General features: G+C 45.9%; 1 protein-coding gene across 1 annotated transcript in view; it reads left to right on the top strand.

Moving 5' to 3' along the window:
* The window catches only part of Il17d (interleukin 17D), a 19,485-nt gene that overhangs the window by 1,134 nt on the left and 12,571 nt on the right, over nucleotides 1-5,780 (top strand). The window lies entirely within an intron of this gene.

The following is a 5,780-nucleotide window of genomic DNA, read 5'->3' as shown; positions in this document are numbered from 1 at the left end:
CCCGTGAAGCACGTGGAGCCGGGTGGGGCGGGGGGTCCCCCCGCGGGCGGGGCCAGGTGGAGCTCGTGGAGCTTGCGGGACGGTGTCGGGCCCACGGAGCGGAGTCTGTGGGCTGGCCGAGTGGGGCGGGACAGGGTGGAGCTGGGGGCGGGACCAGTTGGAGAGAGTGGGGCGGGCCTGGGCTCTGTGGAGCGTGTAGGGCGGAGCGGAGCGGGAACGAGGGGGCGGACCCTACGGAGCAGGTGGGCGGGGTGCGGTATGAGGGCGGGACAGGTGGAGCAAATGTGATAAGGGGAAGAGGGGACAAGTTAGGCGTGGCAAAACCTGTAAGGCAGGGCCTGATTGAGCAGGTTGCATGGGGCTGGGTGGAGTAAGTGGGATGGGATGGAGCTGATGGGGTGGGGCTTGGTACACCAAGTGGGCGGGGCGGGGCAGGCTAGGTAGGGCTGAAGTCTAGGGGTCCAGGTGTGAAGGGAGGAATCAGGAGAGGCAGGCTTAAGACTGGGCAAGTGGCGGGCAAGTGGAGTAACTTGAGTTGGGAGCAGTTGTTTCCACAAAGGTCTGCCATGTCATTTGAAGAAATCCCGTTTCCTCTTACTGGCTCTTCCAGCATTTCATATGCAACAAATATCTTTTGGGCACTTAATTTTTTTCCAGGTACATAGTTAAGTTGGTTCCATGAGGGACCAAACCAAATAACCCTTTATTAATTCTTATGGAGTTTTGCACAGGAGGTTTGTGTAGGTTCAGAAGACTTCTTGAGGTGTGATCTGGAAGTGATAGGCACTGAGTTCTGGGAGGCACATCCTTCTGAGAGGATGGTGGGAAAATCTGATAACACCAGGCAGAACATGAGGTGATTAGTGAAGCTTCCAGTATTTGGTAGCTTGAAGTTGAGGGAAGAGAAGAACATGTTTTTGAGGACCAAAGGGGTATTCAAAATGCCTGCAGAATGGACAAGATTCTGAGAGCAGCTCCATTCAGGGGTTATTTCAGAAGAAAGAGGAGCACACCAAAAGGAAAGGCTGGGAGTGTTGGGAGTGTGCAGCCAGACTGTGGCCAGGTGTCCTGTGCAGATGCTGGTGAATGTCCCCTCAGCTTGTGTCAGAAGGCAAAGCAGTCCTAAGGAGACCTCCCAATTGCCCTGAAGATGAGGAAGCACTGCAGCTTATAGATGATGAGGGTGGGCTCCTGGGAAGGACAGCTGTTTCAAAGGAAGAATGTAATGCCTACCAGAAAGATGCTTTTATTTGTGTTGTCATGCTGGGAACAGAACTCAGGGCCTTGCTGGGCATGTGTTCCACCACAGAGCTACACCCCATCCCAGTAGGATGCTTCTTGATTACCAGAACCATATATTCAGCTACTCATATTCCAGAGAGGTGTGTTAGTAGTTTTCCATTGCTTTAAATTAACAAATATCTGGGACAAGAAGATGGCTTAGCAGGTAAAAGCACTTGTTGCTAAGTGTGAAGACCTAAATTTGATCCCCAGAAGTAGTGGAAGGAGACACAGACTCCCACAAGTTATTCTCTGACCTCCATGCCTAAGGTGGCACACATGCTCCTCACACACAAAATAAACAAGTAAATAAATAAATGAGAAAATAAATACCTGAATAATGAACTTATAAAGAAAAAAGGTGTTGGCTCACAGTTTTAGAATATCAGCCCGTGAGCAGGCAGATCTGTTGCTTTTAGGTCTCTCTCTCTGGTGGGGATGCCAGATGGCAATGTTTCAGGAGCATGTAGCAGAGCAAAACTACTCACCTCATGACTAGGAAGCAAAAGAGAGAAAAGAGAAAGGATCAAAGTCCCACAATCTGCTTCAATCTGCTTCACTCCAGTAACCTGAAAACCTCCAGCTGGAGCCTGGCATGGTGGTCCATGCCTTTAATTGCAGCATTCAGGAGGCAGAGGCAGGTGAATTTCTTTGAGTTCAAGGCCAGCCTGGTCTACATAGCAAGTTCCAGGATAGCTAGGGCTACAGGGAGACCAGAAAAAAAAAAAAAAAAAAGACCTCCAGCTGGGCCCAACCACTACTGGTAGCAGCATCCTGGGGAGCAAGCCTTTGCTACAAGGAAGATGCTTAGATGCAAACTGTAGCAGGTATCCCATTGACAATGGGGGCACACTGCAGTGTTTCCAGCAAAAGTGGGTGAGTGCCTCCACCAAGGCAGAGGCAACAGAAGATCAGATCCATGGGAAAGATGCTAATGGGAGGCAAAAGCTGGGTGAGTACATGATTGAGTATGGAGTCCCGAGGGAGAAGCAGGGGCATAAAATGTCCTGAGTCACTGCTTCTATCCTCAGGCAGCAGAATGATTTTGCCATTCCCTTGAGCTGGGTAACTGGAGGGGAGTCTACTTTTACACCTCAGACTGTCCTGAGAAGCTCAAGTTTAGATCCTCTCTCTACTTGGCTGCCCTGCAGGCATGTTTACCTCTCATGGCCCCACCTACATGGAAGTGAGCATTTCTTAATCAGAAGGGGTCCTACCCTTCTGACCTCAGCATATCCTTCATCTGATGCCGCCACACCTTGTCCCATCAAACCCTCAAGCTAGGGGCTTCTTATCTTCCTTTTCATCTCCCTACCATTCCCTGTACGCTATGACATCATCTCTGCAACCTCACATGAAGCTTTGATATAGCATATAGGATTAAGGGCTGTCTCCCAGACAGCACTCTGACTGCTCTGATCTGCCCATCTGTAATAAATCCTTACTTTCCACAAGAATGATACCAGAGCCAAGGTGGGCCAAAACACATTCGTGTAACACACAGTGGCAAATTATGTGTCTCACAGTTCTGTGCTAGGTATCAATTCAGGGCATGTAGAGATGGCTTAAGTCTATGGGAGGATATACATGGGCTTTATGCAAATACTACACCATTCTATATATGGAACCTGAGGGTCTGGGGAGTTTGTTTTCCTCCTGGAGTCCTATAGAGCTCCATGGGGTCCTGGAGCCATACCCTGTGGACATGGAGGAATAAGATGACCATATTCTTGTATGCAAAACAGATTGCCAAGAAAGATGGGGAGAAAAACAGACTGTAAGTCAGAAATACCACAGGCACAGGAAAGATCACTGTAGGTGGAAAGACAGATTTTAAAACAGGCACTGAACTGTCAGCAGGCTCCCTGTGTCTGTGGGGAAAGGGGATCATGGTGTCAGGACAGCTGGGTCTCCAGCTGGAAAAAATATGGCTGGATCTCACTCCTCTGTAATAACAAATTCCAGATGATGCAAAGACTTAAATGTAAAAAATAAGGCCACAAAGATGGAGAAAAACATGAGCACTTTTATTTATAATTGTGATGTGGAGGAGGCTTGTTTAGCAGCTCACAGCCCCAGACATCATAAAAGATAAGATTAAGAAATGCAATTACATAATTACATGCTATGTATTCTTGGCAAAATAAAATAAGAGAAATACAAGGGCAAGCTAGTGGGGAGAAATATTTGCAACTTGTACCACACAGGGCTCATTTCCTAAAGAGGCCCAAAGCCCCATAAAGCCAGTGATGTCATGGGAAGATGGGCTAAGGTCATGGCACATTCAGGGAAGGAAAGTCACATGACCCAGCGCTTGCCACATGAAGAGCTGATCGCTGTAGGCAAGGAAGCAAAACACATGTTGAACTATAGTGAGAAACTTTTTAAAATAACCACCAAGCTGCTTTGATGGAGCTGTAGGAAGAAGGAAGAAGGCATTCTCATATGGTGGAGGAGTGTGAATTGGCATAACTTTGAAAGAAGGAAATTAAGTATTATAACTATCAAAAAACATATTTTGAGACTGTTACACAGGCTGGCTTCAAACTCTTGGGCTCAAGTGATCCTCCTGCCTCTGCCTCCCAAGTGATTGCAGGTGCCCATCACTGTGCCTATCATATTTTTAACAATTTACATTGACCCAATGATTCCACTTATCAGTATTTCCTCTGTAGACCCATGTGTGTACCAAATGATAGGTGAACAGTGATAATAGGTCATTGCTTATAACAAAGGCATCAAAATGTCCACAAGTAGAGAGTGTTAGAGTAAATACAACATAAAGAATGAAGTGTCTTTAGATCACTTAACTAGATCAGTCAGGTACCCCTAAATGGGGAAAGGTATGGCTAGCACACAGTCACTTAAGTGTTAAAGAGAGAAACTGACATTGCACATACATACATTTTAAAAAATATTTATTTTTTATTTTATGTGTATGAATGTATTGCCTGCGTGTATGTGAGTGCACCTGTGTCCTGCAATGCCCATGAAGTCAGAAGACGGTGTTGGATTCCCCTGGAACTGGAGTTACAGACAATTGTTAGCTGCCATGTGGGTGCTGGGAATAGAACCCATGTCCCCTGCAAAAGCAGCCAGTGATCTTAACCACTGAGCCATCTCTCCAGCCCCATACATTTTTTAAGAGATGGGTCTCACTGTGTTTCCCAGGTTGCTCAAGCCTAAAACTCTTGCCTCAGTTTTCTGAGTAACTGGGACTACAGGCCTGTGCTTTTGTGTCCACAGAAGATTCTTCCATTGATAAACTGAGAGAAGTCCTCCAACCATAAGGAAAAAGCAGTTATTTCAGAAAGGAAGCCTGTGGTAGCCTGGGACACACCAAGATCCTTGATATAAAGGACCGTGTTTCCCTTTAAAGGCTCTGAGCTCACAGAAGGGGTGCTGTGAACATTGAGGTGGGATTTTCAGAGCCTTGTTCATTCCACGGCTGGACTGAGCTCTGATGAGGAGCCACAGCCTGGACATGAAGAGATTATCCACCGGGCTAGGCATAGTTGCACACACTTTTTATTCCAGCACTCAGGAGTCAGAAGCAGGTGGATCTCTGTGAGTTTATGACCATTCTGGTTTGCCTAGTGAGTTCCAGGCCACCCAGCCAACCAGGGCTACATCATAGAGACCCTACCTGTAAAAAAAAAAACAAAACACAAAAAACTCCCCAGGTGACCCAAAATGGTAGATCCAAGATCCTGGATGCCTCTGACGTCACCCAGTAGGGGCCCAACATGTTATTAGGAAAGCAGCTTTCAACTCCCAGAATATAAAAATATTTTCTCATTTACTTTGTGGCATAACTATGTTTGTCTGTCCTTTGCTTGAAAAACAAAAATGCCAAAAATAAAGTCAATTTAATTGCTCAGAAATATTTTTAAATGCCAAATTAATGCATTAAGAAATATACTGCAAGGACAGTAGGATTTATTAAGGTTTGAAAACACACAGCTTATGTGATGACAACTCAAAAATAAATACTTGCCAGTACTTTAAAGTAATTTTAGATTGTTTGTGCTCAAATAATTGTGTAAAGGTATCTTTGCTTTAGCATATGAATAACCCACAATAATTTATTTTTAGGCTTTATTCATTACTTTTTTATATAACTCTTCCTCTGGGGCTTCTAAGAGTCAACACCTAAATTTGTTTCACAACAGTGCTGAGGCAAAGGTAGCCACCAACAAGTAATGGAATGATAAACAGGACAGAGAGCAAAAGAGAGGGAGGTCAGGGGATGGGGAGAACATGTGACTTAAAAATAGACACATAAGGCCAGGCGTGGTGGCGCACGCCTTTAATCCCAGAGGCAGGCGGATCTCTGTGAGTTCAAGGCCAGCCTGGTCTACATAGTGAGTTCCAGGACAGCTGGGGCTATAGGGAGACCGTCTCAAAAAGACCAAAAAAAAAAAAAAAAAAAAAAACAAAAAAACCCCAGAGAGGTCTGGGAGGGGAAAGGAAGGGGTGGATGGGGGGAGAACAAGGCG

The sequence above is a fragment of the Nannospalax galili genome, unplaced genomic scaffold, assembly GCF_000622305.1.
Source record: "Nannospalax galili isolate Female #2095 unplaced genomic scaffold, S.galili_v1.0 scaffold388, whole genome shotgun sequence".
NCBI lineage: Eukaryota > Metazoa > Chordata > Mammalia > Rodentia > Spalacidae > Nannospalax > Nannospalax galili.
The sequence above is the reverse complement of the archived record's forward strand: the minus strand, read 5'-3'. Positions and strand labels throughout refer to the sequence as shown.